We start from the raw sequence: 17,852 nt of genomic DNA on the forward strand, positions 1-17,852 counted from the left end.
TGCTATTGAATACCAAGATGGTGGCTTCCGTTTGGAAAGTACTGTCAAATACCCCCCCAATATGGGTATTTTCGGAATAGGGACATAGGGATATAAGATGGCAGCCCTCTGTTTGTTATAAAACTGTCAAATACCCTACCATAGACGTAAAATCGATGCATGACGCCATTGCACAGTGGTCCAGAATGCAGATTTAGGTGGAATGATATGTTTTGAGCCTGAAATTGAAACTTTAGACTAAAATTAGCTTGAAATTAGCTCAGCTATAACTCAGCTTGCCGAAGAATGTATACCTTAATTTATTCAAACAAATAAGTTAGATTTTTGATTTGAATGATAATAGGAGCCACCCTAGAATTCATTGTCATAAAAATGAGGCCTAACTATAAGGAACAACTTTGTAGAAGAGACTTTTAGTCTAAAGTTTCAATTTCAGGCTCAAAACATATTATTCCACCTAAATCTGCATTCTGGACCACTGTGCATTGATTGATTGATTTATCTTTATTTAGGAGGCTTTCAGTCTGAGGCTGGTTCGCCTCCATGTATGACGCCATTTTGGAATCCGGCAATTTGGTATTCCGATTTTCCGCATCTACACGTCATCCTCGTACCGAAAATATCCATATTGTAGGGTATTTGACAGTTCTTCTGAAATCAATGGCTGCCATCTTGTATTACAAAATGGCGTTGAAAACAGTTTTTCGGTATCTACACGAGGACCCCGTTCTGGGAATACCCATATCGTGGGTATTTGGTAGTTTTTTCTAAAGCGAGAGCCACCATGTTGGATTCCAAAATGGCGTCGGATATCGATTTTCGGCATCATTCTTAAACCAATGACTGCCATCTTGTATAAAAAAAATGGAGTCAAACATCAATTTTCGGCATATTGGCGCCGGTGATGTAGTGGTAAGCGGCCAAAAGGCCTGGGTTCAATCCCAGTCGGCGCCGCCGGGATTTTCAGAGGCAGATTGTATGATCACGCCTTCCTTCGGAAGGAAAGTAAAGCCGTTGGTCCCCGGTTCATGAGTTGATGGGTCGGTAGGTAGGGTCCAGGCGTCGGTAGCATTGGTACTCAGTAAACAGATCGATGGAAAACAAACAAAAGAAAAAAAAAAACCTATTTTCGGCATCTACAGGTCGTCCCGTTTCGAAAATCCCCTAGAGTAGGCTTTTTGACAGTTTTTTTTTCTGAATCTAAGAGCCTGGACCTCAAAATGGCGTCGGATTTCGATTTTTGGCATCTTCATGTCATCCTTTTTCCGGAAATACCCATATTGTAGGGTATTTGATAGCTGTTTCTGAAATCAATGGCCGCAATCTTGGATTGAAAAATGGCGTCGGACATCGATTTTCTGGATGTACACTACCAATCATAAGTTTAAGAACACCCCAAAAAACCATGCAAATATGTTTTGTTCAATTTTCGATCTCCAAAGGTTATTTGAATGGTATGAATGGTATAGCATAAGAGAAGGTCCATTAATTATGTTACGCAAATTTGGACCATTTTCAAACCCCCCCCCCCCCCTTCCCTCTTTATCACATTTTTTATATGGACCTTAATTGTTTTTTGTAAGGCTCGTCACAGTTTCCAAACCCCCCCCCCCTTAAAGTGTGACATAATTAATGGACGATCCCAAAGTGTTCTACTACTACTTTTATTTCAAAATTTGGTCATCCCAATTCTGAGAAAATCAGTCAGGATTCTTCAGAGTAAATTTTGAAAAATATTGTAACTTTGGGTGAACTTTTAGCACACAAACTTTTTATATTGTATTGAACAATTTGCTTACGAGGAAAGTTCCATTCAATACCTTTCAAATGATCTAAAGAGAACGAAAATTGGACGTAACATGAGAGAGATATGAACATAACAAATTTGTCATGTTTTTTTGGGGGTGTCCTTAAATTTATGCTCAGGAGTGTACCTGTTCATAAAATACCCATATTGTAGGATATTTTATAGTTCTTCCGAACCTGAGAGCCACCATCTTTAATTTTCAACACCTACACGTCGTCCCGGTTCCGAGAATATGCATATCGTAGTGTATTTGAAAGTTTTTCTAAAATCAATGGCTGCCATCTTGTATACCCCACCCGGACAGCAATCGGCAGCTCCGAATCCAAGGCGCTCATCGACACACGACTCACTTACGGGATCGACCATATCTGCATGGCTCGAACGACACTCGTTGAAAAACTAACTCCAGGCCATCTGCAACACTTCCGCCTTGCTCCCTTCCACCCCGAACCTGACAGCATGTATCGAGGGAGGCATCCTCCCCATCGACAGACTCATCACGCTGACTGTCTGTCACCGAGCCGTCAGCTTTTTAGAGAAGACAACCGGATCAAGTATAGGAGTGGCCCTACCTCCTCGCCAGCACCGCCAACCAAGCCCTCCCTCCAGTCTCCAGGGGCCACTAGTGTGGATCCAAGAGTTGGAACCTGCCCAAAATAACCATAGACCAAACCATCAAACACACCTTCAAGGCAGGTTCCAATCCCCTCGCCGTCACCCAACACAAAGATCTAATCTAACGTCGATATAGAGACCACACGATGCGCTACTCCCGCGGTTCGGTATCTCAGGGAGAGTCGGCATCGGGATATCCGATCCAGAGGTTAATGCATGCTACCGCCTTCCCGATCAATGTAACATCTTCTCTGCTGAGGTCACCGCTGCATTCGTCGCCATTTCCACCACGTCCAGCAAAAACATCGCCTCACCCGACAGCACCGTCGCATGGACACCTGGTCACTGCGGAATCCAGGGCAACATTGAAGTCGACCACCTCGCCTCGTCAGGAAGACTAACATCCTTGTATACACGCAATGTCCCTGGCCCAGACCTAACATGCTGGATCACCCGAGTCATCTGGGAGGCCTGGAGCAGGGGCTGGTTAAATTCCCGGGATCTATTTATCCGTAACATCAAGGGAGAGACACACCGTTGGGAAGACCCAGCTGACCACCGTTCCCAAGTTGTTCTCTCCAGATTGAGATCCAGACACACCAATCTCTCTCACAACATCCAGGGGAATGGTAACTTCCATAAGTCCTGTCCAGCATGCCGAACCTAACATTCAGTTGAGCATTTCGTCTGCCATCAGTATCGGTGCCGGTAGCATCCGGGACGCACTCAGTAATGACACCAGCCGCTTAGCCGCTCTACTGAGCTTCCTCCGAGAGACAGGCATATTTAACTGGTTGTGACATCCACACACTTAAACAGAGACCCTGAGTTCGGTAAAAAAAATTACCGTCTTAGATCGGTAATGCTAAAAACTACAGATGTTTCGGTATTTTCTCGCTTTATTGCTGAAAACTGTAAATGAAATGACCGAATTTCGGTAATTTTATTTTAATTTACCGAAAACGGTAAACATTTTTACCGACAGGTCTGTAAATCAGCTTCATCACTGACTTCGGTGAAATATTTTACTGAAGTTTCGGTAATCAAAGCGTTCCATTACTGAGTTCGGTAACGGTCTAGGTAAACGTCAAATCCATCATATTGTTATTTTCGATCGACATTAAAAGCGTTAATCTTCTTCCAATGCTTCCTTGTTTTCAGTGTAGCGCCGAATCTTTCCGACAAAAACTTAAGTTTTCAGATCGTCGCCAACGGGTTTGTTCATTGGTGGTGCAATTTGCAACACTAGCTTATTGATCACGACTGCAGCCAAATTTTTGCATGGGTTGCAGTGACCGCCACCTTGAAACAATATCAAAGCAAATAACAGTTGAGTCGGTGACCTTTTTAAAAAATTACAGATCTCTCGGTAATTTCCGATTTGCATATCGTCCTCAAAATTACAGTTTTCCGGTAAAATCGACTACAAATCAAGCAATGCACATCGGTAAACGTTACCGATCGTTCGGTAAATTTGACAGCTAATTTTGCTGATCCAGTTTACAGATTTTTCGGTAATGTTCTCGATTACCGAAAACATTACCGACCGTTCAGCTGTTGAGAATTCGGTAAATGAATTACCGAAGTCGGTGATTTTTTCTAAGTGTGCACCAAACCAGACAGTGCCGCCGATAATGGACCCTTCAATGATACCCCACCTCTCGCCGACCCCCACACGATTTCAACCACCAAATTTTTTGACCACGGCCACTCACGGACTTCCACCGAACCATCTAAAGTATACAATGAACACGAAAACACTACGCCACCACAGAAGACACCGATCATCGCAATGAGAATGCGCCCCAGAAAACTTCAGTCAAACGCAACGAAATAGGACACCCCCAACCTAACAGACCGGCACCTCAGTGACGACAGCCAACCTACGACAACTAATTTACTTCAAGACAGATTAAGGGTCTCCCTTCAGGAGGCCTAATTTTTTTTCTCGGGAGAGTGCCTTCTGGAAACTCCACAAAAAAAACTATGTAACTTGGGATACCCCATCTGGAGATCTCGGAGACGAACCAGCCTTAGGCTGAAAGTCTCCTTAGTAAAAAAAATAACAACAGCAACATCTTGTATTCCAAAATAGCGTCGGACATCGTTTTACCCATATTTTAGGGTATTTGACAGTTTTTCAGAATCTGAGAGCTGCCATCTTGGATCTCAAAATGGCATCAGACATCGATTTTCTGGATGTACGCGTCGTACCTGTTCCGGTATTTTCGGAATCGGGATGACGTCTTAAGACCGTAAATCAATGTCCGACGCCATTTTGAAGTCCTAGATGGCGGCTTGTTGTTTCAGAAAAAAAATGGGAAATACTGTCAAATGACCTAAAATATGGGTCTTTTGGAAACGGGCAGCCGTATAGAGCCGAGAATTGATGTTCGACACCATTTGGAATGTAATACGGTGACTTCCGGTTTGAGGAAAAGTGGGAACAACTGTCAAATACTCTTCAATATGGGTATTTTCGGAATCGGAAAGACGTCTAGAGACCGATGTCCGAAAATACCCATATTGTAGGGTATTTTACAGTTTTTCCAAACCTGAGAGCCACCATCTTGGTTTCAAACATGGCATTGGTCCCAGTTCCGAGAATATCCATATTGTAGGGTATTTGACATTTTTTTCTTCTGAAATCAATGGCTGCCATCTTGCATTCCAAAATGACGTCAGACACAGATTTTCGGCAGCTACACGTAATCCCCGTTCCGAAAAAAACTATAATGTATGGAATTTGACAGTTTTTTTTTCTGAAACCAATGGGTGTCATCTTCGATTCCAATATGGCTTCGGACATCGATTTTCGGCATATGCATGCCGTCCCCTTTTTGAGAATACCTATTCAGGGTGACTGGTAATTCGTATTGCAGACCACATTTGCAGCAAAAAATTGCTCGGGCACTCGCGAATATTACTGAAGCCCACCAGGGAGTAAGCATTGCTTGGCTACTACGATCAATTTTTGTTTATTAACTACTCTGCCTGTGCTGCAAATGTAGTCTACTTTTACTTCCGTTCGGGTGTAACACGGATTACCAGTCACCCTATATTTAAGGATATTTGACAGCTTTTCCAAACCCGAGAGCCAGCATCTTGGATACTAAAATGGTGTCAGATATCGGTTATCGATATGCACACGTCGTCTCCGTTTTGAAAATACCTGAATTGTAAGGTATTTGAACGTTTTATGAAACCAATGGCCGCCATATTGGATTCCAAAATGACTTCGGACATCGATTTTCGGCATATACACGTCGTCCCCGTTCCAAAAACACCCATCACTAGACATCACTTAGGTACTTCGGAACACCAAGATTCAAGCTACTTCGAGTCAGAGGAGAAATCCCGTCAAAACAACACAATTCAAACTAATTCAATTTTGTTAAGCTGGGTTTAGACAGGGCAAGCCAATTGATCAAGTCAGTTGAATTCAACTGACTTGAACGCGAATTGAACGTGTGAACCATGCCATTCAATTGACTTGATCAACTCACTTGAATAGAAAAAAGTTGAACCATGCTCAACTTTTCAAGCCAATTGAATTCAATTGAGTTGATCAAATGACTTGCCTAGTCTAAACTCAGCTTTATGTCTCGTATGTAAAGTGACATGCATTTATCAGAAAACGACCAGCGGCAGCTTTGTCGCGAAAGAATTCGGGAATGACATCTCGCGCAACACGAGAAAAGGGCCTATCATTGTTGATCGATTCTCTTCATCGATTTTCTCTTTCGCGAATAACCCGACTGCAAATGATTTTCCTATTCAGTGTGTTGTTTCAGGCGCAAGCTAACATAACCTTCTGTCGAACTGTGCTGCGAGCTGCGAGAAATTCGTTTGTGTTGCGAAAGAGAAAGTCGATTAAGCGAATCGATAAACGAGGATAGGCCCTTTTCAAATATTACGCGAGATATGAAAAACTTTTTTCGTCAGTAACCATGTCAACAGTTTCCGTAAATCTTGTACACTGAACCAAAACATCCGCAATACTTCGAATGATTATTGCATTGCTCGAGCCCTTTAACAATATGCATTCGAATTTCGGATGATTTTCTTATGGTTGAATTCGTCGTCAGATGATGAACATCCATATGACTGTCATCCAAATACAGGATGATTTTCGTTTGAAAATTAGCTATAAAACATACGGCACTCAGTTGACAAACATTTAAAAATAGAGTGACATGCAAGTGGTTTTAATTAGATTTATAATCTGATTATGTACAATTCCATACTGAATAGCCATAATAAGTCATTCCATCATGGATACAAAAAATTTCGTGGTGGAGAAAACCTCCTCCACCACAAATTAGCCAAACATTGGTTTTCATCCTTTACCTTTGTTCGTAACAGCTCTGATAGCGATGCATATGCTTCCACCTCGTTTGTCAGCTCAGATCAGCAAATGACGTTCGATAGAATTATTTACATCATCGTTTTGAATAATTTGCGTTATGGGGCTGAACCAATACCATATGCATTTCCATTTAGTATGAAAGCCTTTCTGCAGAGAGCATTACACATTTCAACTGAAGGCTCTATCCCTTCTCATAACAAGTTTCATCCAGTATTCGAGAGGAAAATCATCTGATTTCAAAACAACCGTCATCCGGTTGCAGCTGTCATTCGAAAAAGCGATTTTGGTCTTTTGTTTTGAATGGTCTGAGGTTTCATTCGGTCAGAGGATGATGTTTGTGTACAGTGTACGTTACACGGTGAATGAAAACGATCCAAATTTGAGTTTAGTTCACTCATAATCGCCATAAGTTTGGTAACGCAGCGATGACTAAATTTGCCTCATGGTTTCCTGAGAAATCTTCCAGAAAATATGGAAAATTTGCGAAAACTTTTCTCAATCTAGGAGTTGTAGCAATAAACTGAGTGAATCCAATTTTTACTTTTCTCATATTCGGGAGGTTTTTTTCTGGACAAACATGGAAAAACATGAGGCAAATTTACTCATCGCTGAGTTTCTGCACTTTATGTGATTTATGTTCTAACCTAAGAGCAGAGGCGACAATACGGGGGCGAAAATGAACCACTTTTCTGTCAAACGTGAACCAGCTCCTGATTGGTCTGATTTTTTTTTTCGTAGATCTTGACAATAGAACTACGGAGCTTCAGACAACTTTACAGAACTTCAAAGATATTTACGGAACTTCAGAGGAGTAGATATTAAGAGAAATGCTAGGAATTTTGCACATCTTCAGAGATATTCAGTGGTTCAGAAAGCTTCACAGTTTCAGAAAAATGTGTGATCTTCAGAATAATTCGTAAAATTTTACAAAAGTACTTAAATTCCAAAAACGAAAGTCCTCCATGGAAGTTGGAAATAAATAGATCTGAAGAACTTCAGAGAAGTCCGTAGATCTTAAGAGAAGTCTGTCGAACTTCAAGAAGTTCGTACAGTTTTAGAAAAAAATGCAAAGCTTCAGCAAAACTCTTAGAAAATCAGGAAAGTTTGCCGATCTTATGAAGTATTTACACAACTTCAGATAAATTCGTAAATCTTCTGAGATTTTTTTAAAACTTCAGCTAAGTTCAAAAATTTTCAAATAATTTGTAGAGCTTTGCGGATTTTCAAAAAATTTCAGATAAATCTGCAGAACTTTATGTAAATCCAAGAATCCACAAAGAAATTTACAGAGCTTTAGAGAGGTTTGGAAATCTACTGAAAAATGAATTGAACCTCAGGCAGGCTGTAGAACTTCAGAGCAGAAATACAGTGCTTCAGAAAACTTTAAAGAATTTTAAAGAAATTTTAGGACCTTCAGAAAAGTTCAGAGAGTAGATCGTAAATCTGCAGATGCTTAAATTCATTTTCAAAATTTTATTGCGGTTCTTGGATGTTAAGAGAAATTTACAGAGTTCCATGGAAGTTCGCTGATCTTTAGAGATATTTGCACAACTTCAGAAAATTATTAGATCTTCAGAGAACTTCCTAAAGCTTACAGGAAGCTCAAAAATTTCTGGGTAAACTTTTAATAACTTAGGGAATTGTGTAGATATTCGGAGATATTTGCACATATTCATTGAATCATGGAAATCTACAGAGAAAATTACAATTTTTTCGAGAAGTACACAGATTATAAGAAATGTTGTGAACATCAGAGATAATTGTTGATCTTTAAGGATCTTAAATCTGCAGGGATTCAGGAACTTTGTGGATTTTTAGAGAAATTTGCAGAACTTCTGAAGAACACGCAGAACTTCAAAGGAATCCACAGAGCTACACAGAAAGTTTGTTGATCTTTGAAGATATATTACCAGAGAACAGAAACAAAACTTCAGGGACGTCCGAAAGTCTTCAGAGAAATATGCAGAATTGAGTTCTTAACAGAAATTTTCATAACTCAAGGAATCATTTAGATCTATAGAATACTTTTCCCACTACCTTGTCGAAAGCTAGTATCGACATCCTGGCGAAGTTTTGAAATCTTTTTCATCTTCATATCGCAGTTCTTGAAAGACAAGGTGACCCAGATCCCTGCCGGTGTTCTTCCTACTCCACAATGGTGAGCATTCTCCTTCTAATTTTATTTAAAATAATAAAAGCAAATACGCAAGTCGAAGATAGAGCCATTTTCCGGTAATTCATGAAGAAATTATTTACTTTTGATTTCTGATACAGTTTTGTTTTGAAATCAAAATTGACAGTTCTTTCGCCCTGTGCAAGCAGTGTGAACACCAGCAAACAGGGCTGTTCGACAAAGTGTGTCGAATGTAAATTTGAGCAGATTTTTCTTTATTGAGGCGGTCAAAATCAGACCAAGTATTCAGATAGCCTGACGGATCTTAAGTACTGATAAATCGTGGTCGTTCAGTTGATGTTCATGCCATTTGTTTTACCATGTACTTATGTTTTAGTTTAGTCTGGGATATGAAAAATTCATCTTTTCTTTTACATTTTTTACATTTCCACTCAAATTTATGTCAATTCTCCTAAAACTTACCCTGGACGATTACCCAACCTACTCCTATTTATCCTTAATGTTCTATTATTAATGTGGTTATATTATGAGTGATTTAGTCCCATTGATGATATTCAATATTGGTGAGTTTTTCAAGAAGGAAGTACTAGAACATTCAAAGCCACGATTAGCCGTAGCTGTAACCTACTATTTAAAATATAGATCCGTGTGCGGATACGTCTGATGAATTTTTCAGAACTTATGAAAATATATGTGATAGCAGATACGCAATCAAATTTATCTACCTACACCGAAAAACCATCATTTCAAAGGCATTCCAAAATCGATCCCAGATTAAAAAAAACAAAACATCCGGCAATTTTGCAGAAGCAACTTGTTGACACAGGACGATGATGCCAGCCGGTTTATCGAGAACGGTATTACCGTTGGCACAAAGCCACATCACCTTCAAAGCTATTTTTCATGCACACCGGTAACTGCCACCCATTTTCCGATCGTTACCGACCGTCGTCCTATCATAACCGAAAGCCAAACATTCACCGACACACACACTCACATAAGCCGCCCCTTCACGCAAATCCTGAAAGCAAATTAATGTCGAAACTTCTCCTCGGAACCACCACCATCACACATCTCATCGCCCTGACCTTAATTTTAGCCATCATCGTTTCGAGCATAAAAATACACTCCGCTTGCACATATAGCCCTTCATCGGTCGGCGGCGGTGTCGTGAGCGCCCGTTCAAAATCACGGAAGCGGAAAGTGGAAAAGTCGCTGACGCCAGCCAGGACCTTTTTTCCAGAGCTTTTCGCCCTTTCCATCATGTAGCATATGGCGAAAAGTCGCGCACCTTCTCCCAGGTATACCTGGGCGATAATGACGTCGGGACCTCAAAACCATCTACCTCGTCCCTATCCCAGGGGATATCCCGAAACGAAAAGCTTTTCCTTTTTTTCTTTCTTTGCTGGTCCGCAGTAAGGACCGAAGGATTAGAAAATCAATAAACTTTCGGTGTACGAGATGGAAATTGGTCTGCCAGGAAAAGGTGAAGTGGGTACACATTGGTGAAGTGCGTGAAAAGTTGAAAATTTCCAGTTTGCTGTTGAGAGCTAGCTTAGGATTGAGCTGTTTGCTGCCTTCTGGGAAGAGTTTACTTTTCGATGAGTTACTTAAAATGAGGAAAGGAAGTTCGGCACTAATTTCGATCCCGGAGGGAGTTTAAAAGCGTAAAGGAAGCCAATACCGGGGAAGTGATCGAAGTCCAGCTAAGTTAAGAGGTTACAAGTCAATTAGTGAGCTTTAATTCGTCCCTAGGGGAGTCAATATTCGCCCACTTTAATTTTAGTTCGATTGTTAGCTTTTGAAGCAGATTTCATTTAAAGTATTAATTCAAGTGTTGTGTCTGGACGAGTTCTAGAATGTCCCACCAGTTTAACCTCATTTTAACACATAAAACTTATTCAACGTTCGATTTATCGACAAACGCAAATTTACCCTCTTCATCCCGAAAGCAAATACAAGCTCCAAAAAAAAAATCCTCTTCCCATCACTATCATCAAGCAAATCCTTGGCGTTCATAAAAAAAATCTGGGTCACTCACAGCCGAAACAAAAGGCAAAGTTTGCCAAACAAAACAACAATAAAACATTCTAAAGTTATAGACATGTATCGCATACCTTTCAATTTCATTTTACCCAAGTAATAGAATTAACGTTTCATTTATGTATCCTCGTTCCCCCTCCCACCGCATTCCTTCCCTCATGGAACAAAGCGACCGCGCGAGGGATGAGAGCGCTTTCCAAACCGCACTTTCCACTCAAAAGTGGGTTGTTTTTTTTTTACCGCACAGCCCTAGCACGAGTTAGCACTCCGAAGAGTGGAAGGAAGAAGCAGCAAACCATCTCATCGGTAGCTGGCTAGGTAGGTTTGTGGCAGCTGGGAAAACTTTCCCCATTCCTGGAGCCACCTCCCCACTCGGTTTGCCACTAATTTCCTTCTTGGATCGAAGAGCGAAAAGAGAAACCCCTCGCACGTCACGTTATAATGAAAATTTATAACGATCGTGAAAATAACATCAATCCTTATTGTTATTGCCTGCATTCACCCAAGTCATGATGCCACCGCCTGTGCCAGCGTTGTCAAAGAGCCACGGCTAGCATAAAGCTGTAGAGCCAGCAGCGATGTACGGTTTCCTTCGTGGAACGACGACGACGAAGACGCAGACGACGTCGACGGTGAGCTTCCGTGAGGAATTGACGAGCAAAAGGAAAAGTGGAAATTGTATTAATGGAAGCATGGTGTTGTTTGGTCTGGTGCTGTCCGGGGTGGCAGCACCTTTGACTTGGCACAAAAGGGCCATTGGTGAAGGTTATCAACAATGGGACTGACGGTTTGTGTGGGTTCGATTTGATCGGTTACATTTTCATGATTTGAATGACTTCGAGTTCTGTCATTGTTTTTCATTCACGCTGATTCCTCTGTACTACTTTGAATTTTCATTTGGGATTTCTTTGAATTTCTCTTTCGGATTCCTTCGAATCTCGTCTTTTCAATTCTGTCGAATCCCGTCTGGGATTCCGTCGAATAACATTTGGGATTCCTTCGAATCCCGTCTGGGATTCCTTCGAATCCCGTCTAGGATTCCTTTGAATCCCGTCTGGGATTCCTTTGAATCCCGTCTGGGATTCCTTCGAATCCCGTCTGGGATTCCGTCGAATCCCGTCTGGGATTCCGTCGAATCCCGTCTGGGAGTCCGTCGAATCCCGTCTGGGATTCCGTCGAATCCCGCCTGGGATTTCGTCGCATCCCGTCTGGGATTCCGTCGAATCCCGTCTGGGATTCCGTCGAATCCCGTCTGGGATTCCGTTGAATCCCGTCTGGGATTCCTTCGAATCCCGTCCGGGATTCCGTTCCCGTCCGGGATTCCGTTCCCGTCTGGGATTCCTTCGAATCCCGTCTGGGATTCCTTCGAATCCCGTCTGGGATTCCTTCGAATCCCGTCTGGGATTCCTTCGAATCCCGTCTGGGATTCCTTCGAATCCCGTCTGGGATTCCTTCGAATCCCGTCTGGGATTCCTTCGAATCCCGTCTGGGATTCCTTCGAATCCCGTCTGGGATTCCTTCGAATCCCGTCTGGGATTCCTTCGAATCCCGTCTGGGATTCCTTCGAATCCCGTCTGGGATTCCTTCGAATCCCGTCTGGGATTCCTTCGAATCCCGTCTGGGATTCCTTCGAATCCCGTCTGGGATTCCTTCGAATCCCGTCTGGGATTCCTTCGAATCCCGTCTGGGATTCCTTCGAATCCCGTCTGGGATTCCTTCGAATCCCGTCTGGGATTCCTTCGAATCCCGTCTGGGATTCCTTCGAATCCCGTCTGGGATTCCTTCGAATCCCGTCTGGGATTCCTTCGAATCCCGTCTGGGATTCCTTCGAATCCCGTCTGGGATTCCTTCGAATCCCGTCTGGGATTCCTTCGAATCCCGTCTGGGATTCCTTCGAATCCCGTCTGGGATTCCTTCGAATCCCGTCTGGGATTCCTTCGAGTCCCGTCTGGGAACCCTTCGAATGCCGTCTGGGATTCTTTCGAATACCGTCTGGGATTCCTTCGAATTCCGTCTGGGATTCCTTCGAATCCCGTCTGGGATTTCTTCGAATCCCGTCTGGGATTCCTTCGAATCCCGTCTGGGATTCCTTCGAATCCCGTCTGGGATTCCTTCGAATCCCGTCTGGGATTCCTTCGAATCCCGTCTGGGATTCCTTCGAATCCCGTCTGGGATATTATTCATGTAACATTATTCGATTCTCTTCATCGACTTTCTCTTTCGTTAATAATATGAGATGGATAATAACTAAGTAGGTCATGACTTTTCTTACACATTTCCTGTCAGTTGGTGAAAGGTCATTTTTGGATTCAGTTGCTGCACGGGTAAGTTGAACAATAATTAGCTACGCCGTGGGTGATTTGAACACTAATATCGGCGGATTTTCACATTTCTGGTGATCCTACCAGGAGAAGAACCTGGAATCTTGGAGACCACCGATAGGTAATAAAGGACAAATCACCCACTTGCAAGGAAAATTGGAAATTTGAACGTGACCGGGACGGCCGTTCTGAGAAAACGAGTGAGGACGGATTTGCAAAAATTTTCTACTCGCCGTGACAAAGCCACAGGAGAGAACGCGACCGGAACGGCCGTTCTGAGAAAACGAGTGAGGACGGATTTTCACAGGTGTGACGCCGGTCAAGCCCAGCAAAAAGAAGAAATCGAAAGAGAAACGGATTGCTCTGGTCAGGCACAGACGAGGATGCAAAAATGAAAACACTAGCTTCTCGGAAATTTGCATCCTCTATCCCCAGATTCCGGTCCAGTATCTGTGGGATTTGTTCGAGAACTGCAATGGGCACGGTGATTGGACAGCAAATCTGTTTTTAGAAGAGCAAAAGACATACGAATTCGAGACAGCGGATAATTTGGAAGCCGGTGCGGTTGGCGGTCTACTCGCGTTTGAATGTGATTGCAATGAAACAATGGTATCGCAAGTGCCTTCCGGTGATCCCTCCGGTAGTGGTGGTGGTGGAGGGGGTTACGAAATCGATCGGTCTACCGTCAGATCGAAATCACCCCGGAACACAACGAAAAGAAAAGACAAAGCGGAAGATTTGCAAAACGATCCCGAAGTGCTGGAAGTGACGTTGGGAATTAATCTCATAAGCCAGCTACACGCCACTTTCAAGGATAAGCATGGCTTGGGTGCCATCTCCTTAGACGAACTAACCAATGAACGAACAAAGGTTTTCATAGCTACCGAAATGGCAGAACAGTTGTATTTGCCGTTCTTGGATTCCATGTACAGCTGCAGGGGGAAAGCAATACTTTATGAAAAAAGATGCTCGATTGGCACAGCAAATGGAAGTGAAGGAAAAGTATCCCGTTTTGTTCAAAAAGACCATCGAGGATTCCCCCAACCTGAACGACATTATGGAAATGGAGTACTCCCTAACGGCGTACCGAAGCGAAATCAACGGCTGGGCTAAGCAAGCTCCGCAAAATCTGGCCTCGCATATGTCTCGTCAAAAGCTAGCCGAAATGTATCCTATCATTGACGAGAAAGTCCTGGCAGAAATCCTACATGCCCACAAATTCAGCGACACTATAACCGTCCTAAACAATTCCATTCCGGAAGAGCTGAGGAACCAAATCGCCCGCGAACGGGAAGCCCTTCTGAAGCGAGCAGAAGCCGAAAAACAGAAACCACTTCCTTCGTCCTCAACGTCGCCGCCTCCAACGGTCGAGCAGGTACCGTCATCCAGCGAAGACGACATCAATCTTCACCTGAAAACGGCCGAAGAATTTCGCAATATGTCCCAGGACCACCAGGAACTGAAGAACAAATGCCACGAGAAGGCACGGAATGCCATTCAGCGGGGCATGGCCGGGGTGGCCGAGTACTATGTCCAGGTTGCCCGGCTTCATCGAACCAAAATCGATATGAACAGCAGTAAGGCCTCGAATGCATGCATGGAGGTTCACAAGCTGAGATTTTCCTAACAGAGCACGCCAGAAAGCTGACCCACCGGACGCAGCAGTTCAAAGAACTGTTCATCATTACAGGACGCGAGTTGCACTCGACGGATGGCATACCGATCATCAAGCACCGGATAAAGGCTATGCTGCGCGACTGGGAATGAGGTAACAGGAAGCGATGGATCAAGATTCAGTAATTCATTATCATTAATTATTGTTTAAAAACACTTCTTATAACATTTATACCAAAGCAGAGGGAAGATATGAGATGGATAATAACTAGGTAGGTCATGACTTTTCTTGCACATTTCCTGTCAGTTAGTGAAAGGTCATTTTTGGATTCAGCTGCTGCACGGGTAAGTTGAACAATAATTAGCTGCGCCGTGGGTGATTTGACCATAACTTATATCGGCGGATTTTTATAAATAACTTGGGTGCAGAATCGCTTATTGTCGTGTTTGTCGTATTAAAAGCTAGATAATAGCTTCTTTCATCAATCTGTGTGCTGAAAATAGCTGGCAATGTCTTAACATGGCCGTAAGGATGCAAAGAGAATGTCAACCAAGTGCATCTGTCAATGCATTACTTGATAGGTCAATAAAATGGTTTGTTGCACAGAATATTTGAAATATTTCATGAAATATTTTACATGGTTTCAAATGTAAACTTGTCTGATGTATGACACTCCATGCGTGTGTATCATATTGAATGCAATTTTAATTTCTTTTCCAAAATGTGCATTTGCGTCGTTCATTTTCTTTTCTGCCTGCTTTTCTGTTTTTACTCTACTTTTTCCGATTTTAGATAGTCCGACATCCATGGCACACTTCGCCTTTTTAGCTCCTTGTTGCCTTGTTGATCATCCTTACATTTTTTGGGCTCCTTTTGCTCTCCTGGCGTATCCCTATCTTTCTTTTCCGTACGTGAATTCGGAGTTTCTTCGGTGTCTTTTCCACTACAGCTAACCATGCATTCTTTGTGGCAATTTTCAGTGCATTTTCGGCTTTTGTCCTATTTGTTCCCGTTCTGCCGCTCCTACCTTTTTTGATACCTCTCAACATGCTTGGCATACACAGTTGTACACACCAACTGCTCATTTGTTAATAACTTTTCACTCAGTTATTGAAATTTGTTTTTCTTTAAAGTAATTGATAGATTAGGATCATAGTTTACTATAGATATGCAAAGAGTAGGTAAATCTTAACATTTGAATCAACGCCAATGATTTTTTACACTTAAATAACAAAAAACACAGTTTATTACTAGAATTAAAATCTACTTTTTTTTTACCTATCTATAACAAGATTAAACTCTTTTCTATCTACTGCTTCAAAAAGAACTATGTTACGTCAACTGTGTGCGAAGTTATAAGAAAATGAGGAGTTGGTGTGTACAACTGTGTATGCCAAGCATGCCTCTCAAAAGTGGCCAGATCTTATGATGCACGCTGTGTTTCTTCATAATGGCAACACCCATTTTTGTCTACCCCTTATTTTGGAAACACCCGTTTTTGGCAACAATTTCTTCCCGTTTTTGGCAACACATTTATAACTACATATAAAACATGGTTATTTGGTTCAAATTGAGAACAATTACAATAAAATTGGGTGAAATTGAAGATGTTTACTGTGTTTTACAATCTAAAGCCATTCAAATTCTATTATTGTAACATTCTGTCTGTTCAATACATCGCACTTCCCTCGCTATTTTATTGGCTCCTAAACTACTCAGTTCTTTAATATAATCCCACTTACGGACCCGTCGATAGCCAGATAACGTGACCGGACAATGATGTATTCTATGCCTAAGGGCAGCAAATAGGGGTGCTTATGGAGCCTTGCCTGGAAATCTTCAGAACTGATCAGCAGGGGACTGTTTGGGATCCTCAGTTTGAGATCAGTCGAATGGTCGTTAGGCAAATATTTACGGTTGCTACCCCCTACAAACAAACCGTATCCCATAGCAAAGAAGAAGGAGCAGTGTTAAAGAATCACCTCTTCGACTTTTAGTTTACGACGCGTGCAGACAGCTCTAGTTTCGACCATCTTCTAGAGACCATTTAAGTAATTGAGTGAACATCCGTTCTTAATTTGTTTTTTGATTGAGTAAGTAAGTACATATGTGTTCAATGTAACAGTGCATAACTAAAAAAAAAACGGAAAGTTTGCATAATTGTGAACATACAAAAAATAAACAGAATCGTATTCGAGGTGGAAAAGGATGAGAAACGGAAGCGTAACTCTCTTAGCCTGAAAGAGAAAGTTGAGGTGTTGCAAGCTATCAAGGAGTTTTCATCGCCTAAAGCTGATTTGTCAAGGCGGTTCAGGGTCCACAGGAGTACAATCAGGAAAATTGAGAAAAAAAATGTGGACTCAATCTTGGCAGCTGCGTCCAGTAAGCACACACTTAGAAATACCTAATTTTACACGTGACGGAATCCATCTTTGACATAAATTAAGAGACGTAAACAAACATGTCATGTAAAATTAAGTGTTCCGAGACTCAAAAGTTCGTTACTCGACGAAAAGTACGTTTAATTGAGCTGAATTTCGCATCTATTATGACACAATTTTATGTCAAATTTGACGCTCGTATATGTCAGTCTCAGAGCACCTAAATTTACATTAATTTGTCTAAGTGTGCATGACCGGAGGCAGTACAAATTCAAATACGCTGCAAGAGGTAAGCATTGACAACTGGAGAAAGCATTGTTTTTTGCTGGATCCTTAATCAACGACGATGGAATCTCGTTGTATCCACCACAATGCTCATAATGAAGGCGAAGACTTTTGCTCCTCGATTTGGTGTTCCAAGTACAGCTCGCTTTTTTGAACACTGGGCACACCATTTTAAAGTTCGATATGGGGTTCGTTAGCTTAAGATCTGCGATGAGATTGCTTTGCGGGAATTGACTGTAGAAATAATAAAGCTGACGAATTCGGTTTTTTTCTTCATAATGT

At 42.1% G+C, this 17,852-nt stretch overlaps 1 protein-coding gene and 1 pseudogene across 2 annotated transcripts in view; both read left to right on the top strand.

Annotated features, from left to right (window-relative positions):
* The window catches only part of kek5 (kekkon 5), a 482,945-nt gene that overhangs the window by 292,932 nt on the left and 172,161 nt on the right, over window positions 1-17,852 (top strand). The window lies entirely within an intron of this gene.
* On the top strand, window positions 13,200-15,056 carry LOC135711746 (uncharacterized; annotated as a pseudogene).

The sequence above is a fragment of the Ochlerotatus camptorhynchus genome, unplaced genomic scaffold (assembly GCF_037179485.1).
Source record: "Ochlerotatus camptorhynchus isolate MF236.1 unplaced genomic scaffold, CSIRO-AGI_Acam_v1.1 ptg000435l, whole genome shotgun sequence".
In the NCBI taxonomy this organism is placed as follows: Eukaryota; Metazoa; Arthropoda; class Insecta; order Diptera; family Culicidae; genus Ochlerotatus; species Ochlerotatus camptorhynchus.